Source organism: Dermacentor variabilis, unplaced genomic scaffold (assembly GCF_050947875.1).
Source record: "Dermacentor variabilis isolate Ectoservices unplaced genomic scaffold, ASM5094787v1 scaffold_13, whole genome shotgun sequence".
NCBI classification, from domain to species: Eukaryota; Metazoa; Arthropoda; class Arachnida; order Ixodida; family Ixodidae; genus Dermacentor; species Dermacentor variabilis.
This window is the reverse complement of record NW_027460291.1, coordinates 27129189-27144139: the sequence shown is the minus strand read 5'-3', so window position 1 is coordinate 27144139 and position 14951 is coordinate 27129189. Positions and strand designations below refer to the sequence as shown.

General features: G+C 44.9%; 36 non-coding genes across 36 annotated transcripts; all 36 read left to right on the top strand.

The window, feature by feature from the left end:
- Nucleotides 1-465: 465 nt before the first annotated feature.
- TRNAM-CAU (transfer RNA methionine (anticodon CAU)) lies at nt 466-537 on the top strand. Its single transcript has one exon. It is a non-coding gene; the product is annotated as a tRNA-Met (tRNA).
- Nucleotides 538-737: 200 nt separating this feature from the next.
- On the top strand, nt 738-809 carry TRNAM-CAU (transfer RNA methionine (anticodon CAU)). The gene has a single exon. It is a non-coding gene; the product is annotated as a tRNA-Met (tRNA).
- A 202-nt stretch (nt 810-1011) lies between these two features.
- On the top strand, nt 1012-1083 carry TRNAM-CAU (transfer RNA methionine (anticodon CAU)). The gene has a single exon. It is a non-coding gene; the product is annotated as a tRNA-Met (tRNA).
- Nucleotides 1084-1286: 203 nt separating this feature from the next.
- Nucleotides 1287-1358, top strand: TRNAM-CAU (transfer RNA methionine (anticodon CAU)). Its single transcript has one exon. It is a non-coding gene; the product is annotated as a tRNA-Met (tRNA).
- A 194-nt stretch (nt 1359-1552) lies between these two features.
- On the top strand, nt 1553-1624 carry TRNAM-CAU (transfer RNA methionine (anticodon CAU)). Its single transcript has one exon. It is a non-coding gene; the product is annotated as a tRNA-Met (tRNA).
- Nucleotides 1625-1828: 204 nt separating this feature from the next.
- On the top strand, nt 1829-1900 carry TRNAM-CAU (transfer RNA methionine (anticodon CAU)). Its single transcript has one exon. It is a non-coding gene; the product is annotated as a tRNA-Met (tRNA).
- A 204-nt stretch (nt 1901-2104) lies between these two features.
- Nucleotides 2105-2176, top strand: TRNAM-CAU (transfer RNA methionine (anticodon CAU)). Its single transcript has one exon. It is a non-coding gene; the product is annotated as a tRNA-Met (tRNA).
- A 206-nt stretch (nt 2177-2382) lies between these two features.
- TRNAM-CAU (transfer RNA methionine (anticodon CAU)) lies at nt 2383-2454 on the top strand. The gene has a single exon. It is a non-coding gene; the product is annotated as a tRNA-Met (tRNA).
- A 201-nt stretch (nt 2455-2655) lies between these two features.
- TRNAM-CAU (transfer RNA methionine (anticodon CAU)) lies at nt 2656-2727 on the top strand. Its single transcript has one exon. It is a non-coding gene; the product is annotated as a tRNA-Met (tRNA).
- A 205-nt stretch (nt 2728-2932) lies between these two features.
- Nucleotides 2933-3004, top strand: TRNAM-CAU (transfer RNA methionine (anticodon CAU)). The gene has a single exon. It is a non-coding gene; the product is annotated as a tRNA-Met (tRNA).
- A 204-nt stretch (nt 3005-3208) lies between these two features.
- Nucleotides 3209-3280, top strand: TRNAM-CAU (transfer RNA methionine (anticodon CAU)). The gene has a single exon. It is a non-coding gene; the product is annotated as a tRNA-Met (tRNA).
- A 203-nt stretch (nt 3281-3483) lies between these two features.
- Nucleotides 3484-3555, top strand: TRNAM-CAU (transfer RNA methionine (anticodon CAU)). Its single transcript has one exon. It is a non-coding gene; the product is annotated as a tRNA-Met (tRNA).
- A 200-nt stretch (nt 3556-3755) lies between these two features.
- On the top strand, nt 3756-3827 carry TRNAM-CAU (transfer RNA methionine (anticodon CAU)). Its single transcript has one exon. It is a non-coding gene; the product is annotated as a tRNA-Met (tRNA).
- Nucleotides 3828-4299: 472 nt separating this feature from the next.
- TRNAM-CAU (transfer RNA methionine (anticodon CAU)) lies at nt 4300-4371 on the top strand. The gene has a single exon. It is a non-coding gene; the product is annotated as a tRNA-Met (tRNA).
- A 204-nt stretch (nt 4372-4575) lies between these two features.
- On the top strand, nt 4576-4647 carry TRNAM-CAU (transfer RNA methionine (anticodon CAU)). The gene has a single exon. It is a non-coding gene; the product is annotated as a tRNA-Met (tRNA).
- A 204-nt stretch (nt 4648-4851) lies between these two features.
- TRNAM-CAU (transfer RNA methionine (anticodon CAU)) lies at nt 4852-4923 on the top strand. Its single transcript has one exon. It is a non-coding gene; the product is annotated as a tRNA-Met (tRNA).
- Nucleotides 4924-5117: 194 nt separating this feature from the next.
- On the top strand, nt 5118-5189 carry TRNAM-CAU (transfer RNA methionine (anticodon CAU)). The gene has a single exon. It is a non-coding gene; the product is annotated as a tRNA-Met (tRNA).
- Nucleotides 5190-5393: 204 nt separating this feature from the next.
- Nucleotides 5394-5465, top strand: TRNAM-CAU (transfer RNA methionine (anticodon CAU)). The gene has a single exon. It is a non-coding gene; the product is annotated as a tRNA-Met (tRNA).
- A 205-nt stretch (nt 5466-5670) lies between these two features.
- Nucleotides 5671-5742, top strand: TRNAM-CAU (transfer RNA methionine (anticodon CAU)). Its single transcript has one exon. It is a non-coding gene; the product is annotated as a tRNA-Met (tRNA).
- Nucleotides 5743-5948: 206 nt separating this feature from the next.
- On the top strand, nt 5949-6020 carry TRNAM-CAU (transfer RNA methionine (anticodon CAU)). Its single transcript has one exon. It is a non-coding gene; the product is annotated as a tRNA-Met (tRNA).
- Nucleotides 6021-6222: 202 nt separating this feature from the next.
- Nucleotides 6223-6294, top strand: TRNAM-CAU (transfer RNA methionine (anticodon CAU)). Its single transcript has one exon. It is a non-coding gene; the product is annotated as a tRNA-Met (tRNA).
- Nucleotides 6295-6499: 205 nt separating this feature from the next.
- Nucleotides 6500-6571, top strand: TRNAM-CAU (transfer RNA methionine (anticodon CAU)). The gene has a single exon. It is a non-coding gene; the product is annotated as a tRNA-Met (tRNA).
- A 204-nt stretch (nt 6572-6775) lies between these two features.
- On the top strand, nt 6776-6847 carry TRNAM-CAU (transfer RNA methionine (anticodon CAU)). Its single transcript has one exon. It is a non-coding gene; the product is annotated as a tRNA-Met (tRNA).
- A 203-nt stretch (nt 6848-7050) lies between these two features.
- Nucleotides 7051-7122, top strand: TRNAM-CAU (transfer RNA methionine (anticodon CAU)). The gene has a single exon. It is a non-coding gene; the product is annotated as a tRNA-Met (tRNA).
- Nucleotides 7123-7322: 200 nt separating this feature from the next.
- TRNAM-CAU (transfer RNA methionine (anticodon CAU)) lies at nt 7323-7394 on the top strand. The gene has a single exon. It is a non-coding gene; the product is annotated as a tRNA-Met (tRNA).
- A 472-nt stretch (nt 7395-7866) lies between these two features.
- TRNAM-CAU (transfer RNA methionine (anticodon CAU)) lies at nt 7867-7938 on the top strand. The gene has a single exon. It is a non-coding gene; the product is annotated as a tRNA-Met (tRNA).
- A 203-nt stretch (nt 7939-8141) lies between these two features.
- TRNAM-CAU (transfer RNA methionine (anticodon CAU)) lies at nt 8142-8213 on the top strand. Its single transcript has one exon. It is a non-coding gene; the product is annotated as a tRNA-Met (tRNA).
- A 467-nt stretch (nt 8214-8680) lies between these two features.
- Nucleotides 8681-8752, top strand: TRNAM-CAU (transfer RNA methionine (anticodon CAU)). The gene has a single exon. It is a non-coding gene; the product is annotated as a tRNA-Met (tRNA).
- Nucleotides 8753-9225: 473 nt separating this feature from the next.
- On the top strand, nt 9226-9297 carry TRNAM-CAU (transfer RNA methionine (anticodon CAU)). Its single transcript has one exon. It is a non-coding gene; the product is annotated as a tRNA-Met (tRNA).
- Nucleotides 9298-9499: 202 nt separating this feature from the next.
- TRNAM-CAU (transfer RNA methionine (anticodon CAU)) lies at nt 9500-9571 on the top strand. Its single transcript has one exon. It is a non-coding gene; the product is annotated as a tRNA-Met (tRNA).
- Nucleotides 9572-9773: 202 nt separating this feature from the next.
- Nucleotides 9774-9845, top strand: TRNAM-CAU (transfer RNA methionine (anticodon CAU)). The gene has a single exon. It is a non-coding gene; the product is annotated as a tRNA-Met (tRNA).
- A 205-nt stretch (nt 9846-10050) lies between these two features.
- On the top strand, nt 10051-10122 carry TRNAM-CAU (transfer RNA methionine (anticodon CAU)). The gene has a single exon. It is a non-coding gene; the product is annotated as a tRNA-Met (tRNA).
- A 203-nt stretch (nt 10123-10325) lies between these two features.
- On the top strand, nt 10326-10397 carry TRNAM-CAU (transfer RNA methionine (anticodon CAU)). Its single transcript has one exon. It is a non-coding gene; the product is annotated as a tRNA-Met (tRNA).
- Nucleotides 10398-10596: 199 nt separating this feature from the next.
- TRNAM-CAU (transfer RNA methionine (anticodon CAU)) lies at nt 10597-10668 on the top strand. Its single transcript has one exon. It is a non-coding gene; the product is annotated as a tRNA-Met (tRNA).
- Nucleotides 10669-10867: 199 nt separating this feature from the next.
- Nucleotides 10868-10939, top strand: TRNAM-CAU (transfer RNA methionine (anticodon CAU)). The gene has a single exon. It is a non-coding gene; the product is annotated as a tRNA-Met (tRNA).
- A 203-nt stretch (nt 10940-11142) lies between these two features.
- TRNAM-CAU (transfer RNA methionine (anticodon CAU)) lies at nt 11143-11214 on the top strand. The gene has a single exon. It is a non-coding gene; the product is annotated as a tRNA-Met (tRNA).
- The last annotated feature ends 3737 nt before the right edge of the window (nt 11215-14951 follow it).

Below are 14951 nucleotides of genomic sequence, written 5' to 3'. Positions count from 1 at the left end.
GAACCCCTTACAGCACTAAAGGAATTTTAATCAGACAACGTCGTGCCACAGTAGCGGACGGCAGCGAATGTAAATATTACTGTTCCTTGTTCCGTTTGTGTATTCATCCCTTTTTGCTTCTTTGGTCTTTGTTTATATCATTTAGGAATTTGTGTTGTGTTATGTCGAGGACTGGCAATAAAGAAAAAAAAAAAGCAGAGTGGCGCAGCGGAAGCGTGCTGGGCCCATAACCAAGAGGTCCGTGGATCGAAACCACGCTCTGCTACATATTTCCTTTATTTTATTTTGGTGCCATTTAATATAAAGAGCATATCAGCGCAGTAATTTGGTGTCTTATAGCCCTAATTGCCCTCCGAGAAATGCTCTCTTGTGCTATGCGCTGGTGTTCCTCGCCCTAAAAAAAAAAAAAAAAAGACTGCTCTCGTTAATTACTAATATAAACAAATATACATAGCGCGCAGGAGCAGCAGAGTGGCGCAGCGGAAGCGTGCTGGGCCCATAACCCAGAGGTCCGTGGATCGAAACCACGCTCTGCTACATATTTCCTTTATTTTATTTTGGTGCCATTTAATATAAAGAGCATATCAGCGCAGTAATTTGATGTCTTATAGCCCTAATTGCCCTCCGAGAAATGCTCTCTTGTGCTACGCGCTGGTGTTCCTCGCCCTAAAAAAGAAAAAAAAAAGACTACTCTCGTTAATTACAAATATAAACAAATATACATAGCACGCAGGAGCAGCAGAGTGGCGCAGCGGAAGCGTGCTGGGCCCATAACCCAGAGGTCCGTGGATCGAAACCACGCTCTGCTACATATTTCCTTTATTTTATTTTGGTGCCATTTAATATAAAGAGCATATCAACGCAGTAATTTGATGTCTTTTAGCCCTAATTGCCCTCCGAGAAATGCTCTCTTGTGCTACGCGCTGGTGTTCCTCGCCCTAAAAAAAAAAAAAAAAAAAGACTACTCTCGTTAATTACAAATATAAACAAATATACATAGCACGCAGGAGCAGCAGAGTGGCGCAGCGGAAGCGTGCTGGGCCCATAACCCAGAGGTCCGTGGATCGAAACCACGCTCTGCTACATATTTCCTTTATTTTATTTTGGTGCCATTTAATATAAAGAGCATATCAGCGCAGTAATTTGATGTCTTATAGCCCTAATTGCCCTCCAAGAAATGCTCTCTTGTGCTACGCGCTGGTGTTCCTCGCCCTAAAAAAGAAAAAAAAAAAAAGACTACTCTCGTTAATTACAAATATAAACAAATATACATAGCTCGCAGGAGCAGCAGAGTGGCGCAGCGGAAGCGTGCTGGGCCCATAACCCAGAGGTCCGTGGATCGAAACCACGCTCTGCTACATATTTCCTTTATTTTATTTTGGTGCCATTTACCATAAAGAGCATATCAGCGCAATAATTTGATGTCTTATAGCCCTAATTGCCCTCCGAGAAATGCTCTCTTGTGCTACGCGCTGGTGTTCCTCGCCATAAAAAAGAAAAGACTACTCTCGTTTATTACAAATATAAACAAATTTACATTGCACGCTGGAGCAGCAGAGTGGCGCAGCGGAAGCGTGCTGGGCCCATAACCCAGAGGTCCGTGGATCGAAACCACGCTCTGCTACATATTTCCTTTATTTTATTTTGGTGCCATTTAATATAAAGAGCATATCAGCGCAGTAATTTGATGTCTTATAGCCCTAATTGCCCTCCGAGAAATGCTCTCTTGTGCTACGCGCTGGTGTTCCTCGCCCTAAAAAAGAAAAAAAAAAAAAAGACTACTCTCGTGAATTACAAATATAAACAAATATACATAGCACGCAGGAGCAGCAGAGTGGCGCAGCGGAAGCGTGCTGGGCCCATAACCCAGAGGTCCGTGGATCGAAACCACGCTCTGCTACATATTTCCTTTATTTTATTTTGGTGCCATTTAATATAAAGAGCATATCAGCGCAGTAATTTGGTGTCTTATAGCCCTAATTGCCCTCCGAGAAATGCTCTCTTGTGCTACGCGCTGGTGTTCCTCGCCCTAAAAAAAAAAAAAAAAAAAAAGGCTACTCTCGTTAATTACAAATATAAACAAATATACATAGCGCGCAGGAGCAGCAGAGTGGCGCAGCGGAAGCGTGCTGGGCCCATAACCCAGAGGTCCGTGGATCGAAACCACGCTCTGCTACATATTTCCTTTATTTTATTTTGGTGCCATTTAATATAAAGAGCATATCAGCGCAGTAATTTGATGTCTTATAGCCCTAATTGCCCTCCGAGAAATGCTCTCTTGTGCTACGCGCTGGTGTTCCTCGCCCTAAAAAAGAAAAAAAAAAAAAAAAGACTACTCTCGTTAATTACAAATATAAACAAATATACATAGCACGCAGGAGCAGCAGAGTGGCGCAGCGGAAGCGTGCTGGGCCCATAACCCAGAGGTCCGTGGATCGAAACCACGCTCTGCTACATATTTCCTTTATTTTATTTTGGTGCCATTTAATATAAAGAGCATATCAGCGCAGTAATTTGGTGTCTTATAGCCCTAATTGCCCTCCGAGAAATGCTCTCTTGTGCTACGCGCTGGTGTTCCTCGCCCTAAAAAAAAAAAAAAAAAAGGCTACTCTCGTTAATTACAAATATAAACAAATATACATAGCGCGCAGGAGCAGCAGAGTGGCGCAGCGGAAGCGTGCTGGGCCCATAACCCAGAGGTCCGTGGATCGAAACCACGCTCTGCTACATATTTCCTTTATTTTATTTTGGTGCCATTTAATATAAAGAGCATATCAGCGCAGTAATTTGATGTCTTATAGCCCTAATTGCCCTCCGAGAAATGCTCTCTTGTGCTACGCGCTGGTGTTCCTCGCCCTAAAAAAGAAAAAAAAAAAAAAAGACTACTCTCGTGAATTACAAATATAAACAAATATACATAGCACGCAGGAGCAGCAGAGTGGCGCAGCGGAAGCGTGCTGGGCCCATAACCCAGAGGTCCGTGGATCGAAACCACGCTCTGCTACATATTTCCTTTATTTTATTTTGGTGCCATTTAATATAAAGAGCATATCAGCGCAGTAATTTGGTGTCTTATAGCCCTAATTGCCCTCCGAGAAATGCTCTCTTGTGCTACGCGCTGGTGTTCCTCGCCCTAAAAAAAAAAAAAAAAAAAAAGGCTACTCTCGTTAATTACAAATATAAACAAATATACATAGCGCGCAGGAGCAGCAGAGTGGCGCAGCGGAAGCGTGCTGGGCCCATAACCCAGAGGTCCGTGGATCGAAACCACGCTCTGCTACATATTTCCTTTATTTTATTTTGGTGCCATTTAATATAAAGAGCATATCAGCGCAGTAATTTGATGTCTTATAGCCCTAATTGCCCTCCGAGAAATGCTCTCTTGTGCTACGCGCTGGTGTTCCTCGCCCTAAAAAAGAAAAAAAAAAAAAGACTACTCTCGTTAATTACAAATATAAACAAATATACATAGCACGCAGGAGCAGCAGAGTGGCGCAGCGGAAGCGTGCTGGGCCCATAACCCAGAGGTCCGTGGATCGAAACCACGCTCTGCTACATATTTCCTTTATTTTATTTTGGTGCCATTTAATATAAAGAGCATATCAGCGCAGTAATTTGATGTCTTATACCCCTAATTGCCCTCCGAGAAATGCTCTCTTGTGCTACGCGCTGGTGTTCCTCGCCCTAAAAAAAAAAAAAGAAAGGCTACTCTCGTTAATTACAAATATAAACAAATATACATAGCACGCAGGAGCAGCAGAGTGGCGCAGCGGAAGCGTGCTGGGCCCATAACCCAGAGGTCCGTGGATCGAAACCACGCTCTGCTACATATTTCCTTTATTTTATTTTGGTGCCATTTAATATAAAGAGCATATCAGCGCAGTAATTTGGTGTCTTCTAGCCCTAATTGCCCTCCGAGAAATGCTCTCTTGTGCTACGCGCTGGTGTTCCTCGCCCTAAAAAAAAAAAAAAAGGCTACTCTCGTTAATTACAAATATAAACAAATATACATAGCGCGCAGGAGCAGCAGAATGGCGCAGCGGAAGCGTGCTGGGCCCATAACCCAGAGGTCCGTGGATCGAAACCACGCTCTGCTACATATTTCCTTTATTTTATTTTGGTGCCATTTAACATAAAGAGCATATCAGCGCAGTAATTTGGTGTCTTATAGCCCTAATTGCCCTCCGAGAAATGCTCTCTTGTGCTACGCGCTGGTGTTCCTCGCCCTAAAAAAAAAAAAAAAAAAAGACTACTCTCGTTAATTACAAATATAAACAAATATACATAGCGCGCAGGAGCAGCAGAGTGGCGCAGCGGAAGCGTGCTGGGCCCATAACCCAGAGGTCCGTGGATCGAAACCACGCTCTGCTACATATTTCCTTTATTTTATTTTGGTGCCATTTAATATAAAGAGCATATCAGCGCAGTAATTTGATGTCTTATAGCCCTAATTGCCCTCCGAGAAATGCTCTCTTGTGCTACGCGCTGGTGTTCCTCGCCCTAAAAAAAAAAAAAAAAAAAAAGACTACTCTCGTTAATTACAAATATAAACAAATATACATAGCACGCAGGAGCAGCAGAGTGGCGCAGCGGAAGCGTGCTGGGCCCATAACCCAGAGGTCCGTGGATCGAAACCACGCTCTGCTACATATTTCCTTTATTTTATTTTGGTGCCATTTAATATAAAGAGCATATCAGCGCAGTAATTTGATGTCTTATAGCCCTAATTGCCCTCCAAGAAATGCTCTCTTGTGCTACGCGCTGGTGTTCCTCGCCCTAAAAAAGAAAAAAAAAAAAAAGACTACTCTCGTTAATTACAAATATAAACAAATATACATAGCTCGCAGGAGCAGCAGAGTGGCGCAGCGGAAGCGTGCTGGGCCCATAACCCAGAGGTCCGTGGATCGAAACCACGCTCTGCTACATATTTCCTTTATTTTATTTTGGTGCCATTTACCATAAAGAGCATATCAGCGCAATAATTTGATGTCTTATAGCCCTAATTGCCCTCCGAGAAATGCTCTCTTGTGCTACGCGCTGGTGTTCCTCGCCATAAAAAAGAAAAGACTACTCTCGTTTATTACAAATATAAACAAATTTACATTGCACGCTGGAGCAGCAGAGTGGCGCAGCGGAAGCGTGCTGGGCCCATAACCCAGAGGTCCGTGGATCGAAACCACGCTCTGCTACATATTTCCTTTATTTTATTTTGGTGCCATTTAATATAAAGAGCATATCAGCGCAGTAATTTGATGTCTTATAGCCCTAATTGCCCTCCGAGAAATGCTCTCTTGTGCTACGCGCTGGTGTTCCTCGCCCTAAAAAAGAAAAAAAAAAAAAAGACTACTCTCGTGAATTACAAATATAAACAAATATACATAGCACGCAGGAGCAGCAGAGTGGCGCAGCGGAAGCGTGCTGGGCCCATAACCCAGAGGTCCGTGGATCGAAACCACGCTCTGCTACATATTTCCTTTATTTTATTTTGGTGCCATTTAATATAAAGAGCATATCAGCGCAGTAATTTGGTGTCTTATAGCCCTAATTGCCCTCCGAGAAATGCTCTCTTGTGCTACGCGCTGGTGTTCCTCGCCCTAAAAAAAAAAAAAAAAAAAAAAGGCTACTCTCGTTAATTACAAATATAAACAAATATACATAGCGCGCAGGAGCAGCAGAGTGGCGCAGCGGAAGCGTGCTGGGCCCATAACCCAGAGGTCCGTGGATCGAAACCACGCTCTGCTACATATTTCCTTTATTTTATTTTGGTGCCATTTAATATAAAGAGCATATCAGCGCAGTAATTTGATGTCTTATAGCCCTAATTGCCCTCCGAGAAATGCTCTCTTGTGCTACGCGCTGGTGTTCCTCGCCCTAAAAAAGAAAAAAAAAAAAAAAAGACTACTCTCGTTAATTACAAATATAAACAAATATACATAGCACGCAGGAGCAGCAGAGTGGCGCAGCGGAAGCGTGCTGGGCCCATAACCCAGAGGTCCGTGGATCGAAACCACGCTCTGCTACATATTTCCTTTATTTTATTTTGGTGCCATTTAATATAAAGAGCATATCAGCGCAGTAATTTGGTGTCTTATAGCCCTAATTGCCCTCCGAGAAATGCTCTCTTGTGCTACGCGCTGGTGTTCCTCGCCCTAAAAAAAAAAAAAAAAAAAGGCTACTCTCGTTAATTACAAATATAAACAAATATACATAGCGCGCAGGAGCAGCAGAGTGGCGCAGCGGAAGCGTGCTGGGCCCATAACCCAGAGGTCCGTGGATCGAAACCACGCTCTGCTACATATTTCCTTTATTTTATTTTGGTGCCATTTAATATAAAGAGCATATCAGCGCAGTAATTTGATGTCTTATAGCCCTAATTGCCCTCCGAGAAATGCTCTCTTGTGCTACGCGCTGGTGTTCCTCGCCCTAAAAAAGAAAAAAAAAAAAAAAGACTACTCTCGTGAATTACAAATATAAACAAATATACATAGCACGCAGGAGCAGCAGAGTGGCGCAGCGGAAGCGTGCTGGGCCCATAACCCAGAGGTCCGTGGATCGAAACCACGCTCTGCTACATATTTCCTTTATTTTATTTTGGTGCCATTTAATATAAAGAGCATATCAGCGCAGTAATTTGGTGTCTTATAGCCCTAATTGCCCTCCGAGAAATGCTCTCTTGTGCTACGCGCTGGTGTTCCTCGCCCTAAAAAAAAAAAAAAAAAAAAAGGCTACTCTCGTTAATTACAAATATAAACAAATATACATAGCGCGCAGGAGCAGCAGAGTGGCGCAGCGGAAGCGTGCTGGGCCCATAACCCAGAGGTCCGTGGATCGAAACCACGCTCTGCTACATATTTCCTTTATTTTATTTTGGTGCCATTTAATATAAAGAGCATATCAGCGCAGTAATTTGATGTCTTATAGCCCTAATTGCCCTCCGAGAAATGCTCTCTTGTGCTACGCGCTGGTGTTCCTCGCCCTAAAAAAGAAAAAAAAAAAAAGACTACTCTCGTTAATTACAAATATAAACAAATATACATAGCACGCAGGAGCAGCAGAGTGGCGCAGCGGAAGCGTGCTGGGCCCATAACCCAGAGGTCCGTGGATCGAAACCACGCTCTGCTACATATTTCCTTTATTTTATTTTGGTGCCATTTAATATAAAGAGCATATCAGCGCAGTAATTTGATGTCTTATACCCCTAATTGCCCTCCGAGAAATGCTCTCTTGTGCTACGCGCTGGTGTTCCTCGCCCTAAAAAAAAAAGAAGAAAGGCTACTCTCGTTAATTACAAATATAAACAAATATACATAGCACGCAGGAGCAGCAGAGTGGCGCAGCGGAAGCGTGCTGGGCCCATAACCCAGAGGTCCGTGGATCGAAACCACGCTCTGCTACATATTTCCTTTATTTTATTTTGGTGCCATTTAATATAAAGAGCATATCAGCGCAGTAATTTGGTGTCTTCTAGCCCTAATTGCCCTCCGAGAAATGCTCTCTTGTGCTACGCGCTGGTGTTCCTCGCCCTAAAAAAAAAAAAAAAGGCTACTCTCGTTAATTACAAATATAAACAAATATACATAGCGCGCAGGAGCAGCAGAATGGCGCAGCGGAAGCGTGCTGGGCCCATAACCCAGAGGTCCGTGGATCGAAACCACGCTCTGCTACATATTTCCTTTATTTTATTTTGGTGCCATTTAACATAAAGAGCATATCAGCGCAGTAATTTGGTGTCTTATAGCCCTAATTGCCCTCCGAGAAATGCTCTCTTGTGCTACGCGCTGGTGTTCCTCGCCCTAAAAAAAAAAAAAAAAAAAGACTACTCTCGTTAATTACAAATATAAACAAATATACATAGCGCGCAGGAGCAGCAGAGTGGCGCAGCGGAAGCGTGCTGGGCCCATAACCCAGAGGTCCGTGGATCGAAACCACGCTCTGCTACATATTTCCTTTATTTTATTTTGGTGCCATTTAATATAAAGAGCATATCAGCGCAGTAATTTGATGTCTTATAGCCCTAATTGCCCTCCGAGAAATGCTCTCTTGTGCTACGCGCTGGTGTTCCTCGCCCTAAAAAAAAAAAAAAAAAAAAGACTACTCTCGTTAATTACAAATATAAACAAATATACATAGCACGCAGGAGCAGCAGAGTGGCGCAGCGGAAGCGTGCTGGGCCCATAACCCAGAGGTCCGTGGATCGAAACCACGCTCTGCTACATATTTCCTTTATTTTATTTTGGTGCCATTTAACATAAAGAGCATATCAGCGCAGTAATTTGGTGTCTTATAGCCCTAATTGCCCTCCGAGAAATGCTCTCTTGTGCTACGCGCTGGTGTTCCTCGCCCTAAAAAAAAAAAAAAAAAGACTACTCTCGTTAATTACAAATATAAACAAATATACATAGCACGCAGGAGCAGCAGAGTGGCGCAGCGGAAGCGGGCTGGGCCCATAACCCAGAGGTCCGTGGATCGAAACCACGCTCTGCTACACATTTCCTTTATTTTATTTTGGTGCCATTTAATATAAAGAGCATATCAGCGCAGTAATTTGGTGTCTTATAGCCCTAATTGCCCTCCGAGAAATGCTCTCTTGTGCTACGCGCTGGTGTTCCTCGCCATAAAAAAGAAAAAGACTACTCTCGTTTATTACAAATATAAACAAATTTACATTGCACGCTGGAGCAGCAGAGTGGCGCAGCGGAAGCGTGCTGGGCCCATAACCCAGAGGTCCGTGGATCGAAACCACGCTCTGCTACATATTTCCTTTATTTTATTTTGGTGCCATTTAATATAAAGAGCATATCAGCGCAGTAATTTGATGTCTTATAGCCCTAATTGCCCTCCGAGAAATGCTCTCTTGTGCTACGCGCTGGAGTTCCTCGCCCTAAAAAAGAAAAAAAAAAAAGACTACTCTCGTTAATTACAAATATAAACAAATATACATAGCACGCAGGAGCAGCAGAGTGGCGCAGCGGACGCGTGCTGGGCCCATAACCCAGAGGTCCGTGGATCGAAACCACGCCCTGCTACATATTTCCTTTATTTTATTTTGGTGCCATTTAATATAAAGAACATATCAGCGCAGTAATTTGGTGTCTTATAGCCCTAATTGCCCTCCGAGAAATGCTCTCTTGTGCTACGCACTGGTGTTCCTCGCCCTAAAAAAAAAAAAAAAAGGCTACTCTCGTTAATTACAAATATAAACAAATATACATAGCGCGCAGGAGCAGCAGAGTGGCGCAGCGGAAGCGTGCTGGGCCCATAACCCAGAGGTCCGTGGATCGAAACCACGCTCTGCTACATATTTCCTTTATTTTATTTTGGTGCCATTTAATATAAAGAGCATATCAGCGCAGTAATTTGATGTCTTATAGCCCTAATTGCCCTCCGAGAAATGCTCTCTTGTGCTACGCGCTGGTGTTCCTCGCCCTAAAAAAGAAAAAAAAAAAAGACTACTCTCGTTAATTACAAATATAAACAAATATACATAGCACGCAGGAGCAGCAGAGTGGCGCAGCGGAAGCGTGCTGGGCCCATAACCCAGAGGTCCGTGGATCGAAACCACGCTCTGCTACATATTTCCTTTATTTTATTTTGGTGCCATTTAATATAAAGAGCATATCAGCGCAGTAATTTGATGTCTTATAGCCCTAATTGCCCTCCGAGAAATGCTCTCTTGTGCTACGCGCTGGTGTTCCTCGCCCTAAAAAAGAAAAAAAAAAAAGACTACTCTCGTTAATTACAAATATAAACAAATATACATAGCACGCAGGAGCAGCAGAGTGGCGCAGCGGAAGCGTGCTGGGCCCATAACCCAGAGGTCCGTGGATCGAAACCACGCTCTGCTACATATTTCCTTTATTTTATTTTGGTGCCATTTAATATAAAGAGCATATCAGCGCAGTAATTTGATGTCTTATAGCCCTAATTGCCCTCCGAGAAATGCTCTCTTGTGCTACGCGCTGGTGTTCCTCGCCCTAAAAAAAAAAAAAAAAAAAAAAGGCTACTCTCGTTAATTACAAATATAAACAAATATACATAGCACGCAGGAGCAGCAGAGTGGCGCAGCGGAAGCGTGCTGGGCCCATAACCCAGAGGTCCGTGGATCGAAACCACGCTCTGCTACATATTTCCTTTATTTTATTTTGGTGCCATTTAATATAAAGAGCATATCAGCGCAGTAATTTGATGTCTTATAGCCCTAATTGCCCTCCGAGAAATGCTCTCTTGTGCTACGCGCTGGTGTTCCTCGCCCTAAAAAAGAAAAAAAAAAAAAGACTACTCTCGTTAATTACAAATATAAACAAATATACATAGCACGCAGGAGCAGCAGAGTGGCGCAGCGGAAGCGTGCTGGGCCCATAACCCAGAGGTCCGTGGATCGAAACCACGCTCTGCTACATATTTCCTTTATTTTATTTTGGTGCCATTTAATATAAAGAGCATATCAGCGCAGTAATTTGGTGTCTTATAGCCCTAATTGCCCTCCGAGAAATGCTCTCTTGTGCTACGCGCTGGTGTTCCTCGCCCTAAAAAAAAAAAAAAAAGGCTACTCTCGTTAATTACAAATATAAACAAATATACATAGCGCGCAGGAGCAGCAGAGTGGCGCAGCGGAAGCGTGCTGGGCCCATAACCCAGAGGTCCGTGGATCGAAACCACGCTCTGCTACATATTTCCTTTATTTTATTTTGGTGCCATTTAACATAAAGAGCATATCAGCGCAGTAATTTGGTGTCTTATAGCCCTAATTGCCCTCCGAGAAATGCTCTCTTGTGCTACGCGCTGGTGTTCCTCGCCCTAAAAAAAAAAAAAAAAGACTACTCTCGTTAATTACAAATATAAACAAATATACATAGCGCGCAGGAGCAGCAGAGTGGCGCAGCGGAAGCGTGCTGGGCCCATAACCCAGAGGTCCGTGGATCGAAACCACGCTCTGCTACATATTTCCTTTATTTTATTTTGGTGCCATTTAATATAAAGAGCATATCAGCGCAGTAATTTGATGTCTTATAGCCCTAATTGCCCTCCGAGAAATGCTCTCTTGTGCTACGCGCTGGTGTTCCTCGCCCTAAAAAAGAAAAAAAAAAAAAGACTACTCTCGTTAATTACAAATATAAACAAATATACATAGCACGCAGGAGCAGCAGAGTGGCGCAGCGGAAGCGTGCTGGGCCCATAACCCAGAGGTCCGTGGATCGAAACCACGCTCTGCTACATATTTCCTTTATTTTATTTTGGTGCCATTTAACATAAAGAGCATATCAGCGCAGTAATTTGGTGTCTTATAGCCCTAATTGCCCTCCGAGAAATGCTCTCTTGTGCTACGCGCTGGTGTTCCTCGCCCTAAAAAAAAAAAAAAAGACTACTCTCGTTAATTACAAATATAAACAAATATACATAGCACGCAGGAGCAGCAGAGTGGCGCAGCGGAAGCGGGCTGGGCCCATAACCCAGAGGTCCGTGGATCGAAACCACGCTCTGCTACACATTTCCTTTATTTTATTTTGGTGCCATTTAATATAAAGAGCATATCAGCGCAGTAATTTGGTGTCTTATAGCCCTAATTGCCCTCCGAGAAATGCTCTCTTGTGCTACGCGCTGGTGTTCCTCGCCCTAAAAAAAAAAAAAAGACTACTCTCGTTAATTACAAATATAAACAAATATACATAGCACGCAGGAGCAGCAGAGTGGCGTTGGATTCGGCCTTCTGCCGCGCTAGCGAGCGGACGTGCCGATCATGAGCTCCGTAGGAGCGGCTTCAGCGGCCCAGCAGGGCCGCGGTACCAGGAGTTTTGCCTCAGAAGACCCGGAATACCAAGTTTTGCTGCCTCAATTGCCGACAGGTCGGATAGTTTTAAATACAGTTTTTCTGCATGCGGATGTGCGTGCCAGGCCGTATCGTGTGGAACATTTCCGAGATGCGTTGGCTAGCTTAGGCCTACTTGCCGATGTCATCGCCCTAGGGGCGTATCAGATGAGCCACGTTTGTGCGGTTACTTTCAAGAGCGACGAAGGCGTGAAAAAGCTTTCAAGCGCCAAGAACCTCAAGGTGAATGAACATCGGTGCATTGTCGTTGATCCTGCCAATCAGGCCGTGCGGCTGAAGTTGCATTGGATGCTTCATAACGTGTCGGACGAGGATATACGGACAGCCCTGTTACCGTTCGGAAAGGTCACGGACGTTTTCCATGAAAAGTGGCGTGTTCAAGGAGTTCAAGATAAAGCATCGTCGACACGGGCGGTGTCCCTGGTTCTGAAGACGGGTATGACCGTAGAAGACCTGCCCCATCAACTTCGTGTAGCTGGTGAGCAGACCCTAGTTGTGGTACCGGGCAGAGCACCCCTTTGCCTGAAGTGCCGAAACACCGGACATGTCCGACGTGACTGCCGCGTCCCGAAATGTGCCGTATGCCGTCGCTACGGCCACCAGGATACGGAATGTGTTAAGACTTACGCATCCGTCGCAGGACCTGCGCTTCGAGAGGACGTGGCTGACCTGTTAATGGATGAGGCTGACGTTGATGAGGCTTCCCGCGTGCTAGTACCACCGGCGGACATAGTTGCAACACCTTATGTGCCGGCTGCTAAAGCCACGAAGGTGGTAAATGTGCTGCCTACGAGCCCGAAAGATGCAGTGCAAAGGCCATGCGACGAAGGAGCCAAAGAAGAATCGGCCGCAAAATCCGCCACTGCCGAGGAGGCCGCCACGGAGCACGGACCGGCAACTCCCTTGATGGACGTCGAAGAATCGAGTGCAAGCAATGTGGCTATGAAAAGAGCGAGGGACTCGACCGGCAACCTGGACGGCAGCCTGGACGGCAACCTTGACAAGGGGGCCAAAGACGAGCCGCCGCCAAAAGCGCAGGCGGGTCGTCGTGTGCCCGTGCGCCCGAAGCCAAACATCCCGCCGGACAGACGGCCGGCGGCAAAACCGCCTAAGTAGGACTCGGCGCCTACTGGGGCGCCCGGACTAACGTCGTGAAGAGATGGCGTCCTTTTTGGAATCGGGCTTCGCGTACGCTCTAAAGGTACGCGTGTGGATCGAGCGGTTTTCAGTGCAAAAGTTATGCATGCAAATTTTTCTACAGTGTGTCTGGATCGCTTGTTCTTCAGCGACACCGTGCGATCGGCTTGTTTTTGCAGATAAATGGCGGTGAAACTAGAGAGAGCACTGAGAGTTGCCACGTTAAATGTCCGTGGCCTTGGAGCGCGAAGGAGGCAGTATCAACTTAGCCGCTTGTGTATGGAGAAGGAACTCGATGTAGTTGCCTTACAAGAAACTAAGGTCGAAACCCAAGAGCAGACCGATCGCATGGTGACGCCTTTCACGGCGCATTACAATGTGTGCGTGTGCCATGCGAATGGCACATCAGGCGGATGTGCGTTGTTAATACGGAAGAGTGCTGGTATTATTGAAGAAAGTGTAACTGTTTCTGAAACTGGCCGCTTGCTTATTGTAGATTTTTCTTTTTCCCACGATTTGTGGCGGCTCGTATGCGTTTATGCGCCAAACAATGTGAATGATCGATTTTTGTTTTTTGAATGTATCGAGCAATATCTAAAATGTGATCGCTTTGTCATATTACTTGGTGATTTTAACTGTGTGTGTTCTCCGGAAGACCGACTAAAAAGGGAAAGGGTTCGCGATAAAAGTGCTCTCCTTTTGAGCAGACTAATTGAAGACCACAACTTAGAAGATGTGGGCCTAGTCCTCACTGATGGTATGATTCCGCAGTACACGCACATTCAGCGAAATAGCCAAGCAAGGCTGGACAGAGTGTATGTTTCTGACGACTTGATCACCCTTTGTAATTGTTATAACGTCGCACCGCAATCGTTCACGGACCATAGCCTGGTAAGGTTCTCGATTGGGGAAAAAGTTAAAAGAACACGATTCAACTGGAACATGTGGAAATTCAACGAAAAGCTGCTTGATGATGAACCATTTGTGCGCAGAGTTAAGGAAAAGATAACAGAGTTGATGACAAATGAGGGTGAATATTTCACTGCCACATGGGAGGAATTTAAGATTCAAGTTAAGTTCATTGCAATAGAAAGAGGAAGCAGCCTTCAGCACGATAAATTACAGAAACAAAGACAGCTGCAAAGACAGCTAGAATATCTGTCAAGCGCACAAAATGCGGGTCACGATCTATTAGCTGAAAACGTAAAGAAAGTAAGACACGAGCTTGAAGTTATCGACGCCGAGCGATACAAAGCAGCAGTTATACGCGCTAGAAGCGAACGCCTATGGATGGGTGAGATACCAAACAAACGGGCAATGAGCGATGAAAAGCGTCACGCGTCAAGAAATGAGATCCAACAGATACGTCTTCAAAACGAGGTGACGTCAGACGCTTCGTCGATTGAGAAAGCTTTTGTGGAACACTATCGCGAATTGTTCGGCAATGTGACTCCTTCTGGACTGGCCTTCGAGAGTGAATTCATGAGCGAGATGCCAAGGTTGGATGACGACGTTAGAGAAAGTCTTGAGAGACCAATAGCTGTGTCCGAGATTGAAAGGGCGATAGAAGAACTGCCATCAGGCAAATCGCCAGGGCCGGACGGCCTAGGCGCCGCTTTTTACAAGGCATTCAGTCAGGTGTTTGCGTGTATATTGCACCGACTACTCTCAGAGGCGTATGAATTTAAAGAAGTACCACCCTCATTCCAGACTTCGCACATAGTATTAATTCCGAAAACCGATGAACGGGAAAAGCTCCTTTCAGTAAGTTCATACAGACCGATAAGTCTGACCAACACAGATTACAAAATATTTATGAAAGTACTGGCTCGACGATTTCAAAGCGTGATTCAGCAGCTTGTAGGGCCACACCAGACGTGTGGCATTAAAGGCCGCACCATTTTCACGAACACCCACATTGCAAGGAATGTGCTTGAATGTTGCGATGCCATTGGGGGTCGGGTGGCCATGTTGCAGCTAGACCTTG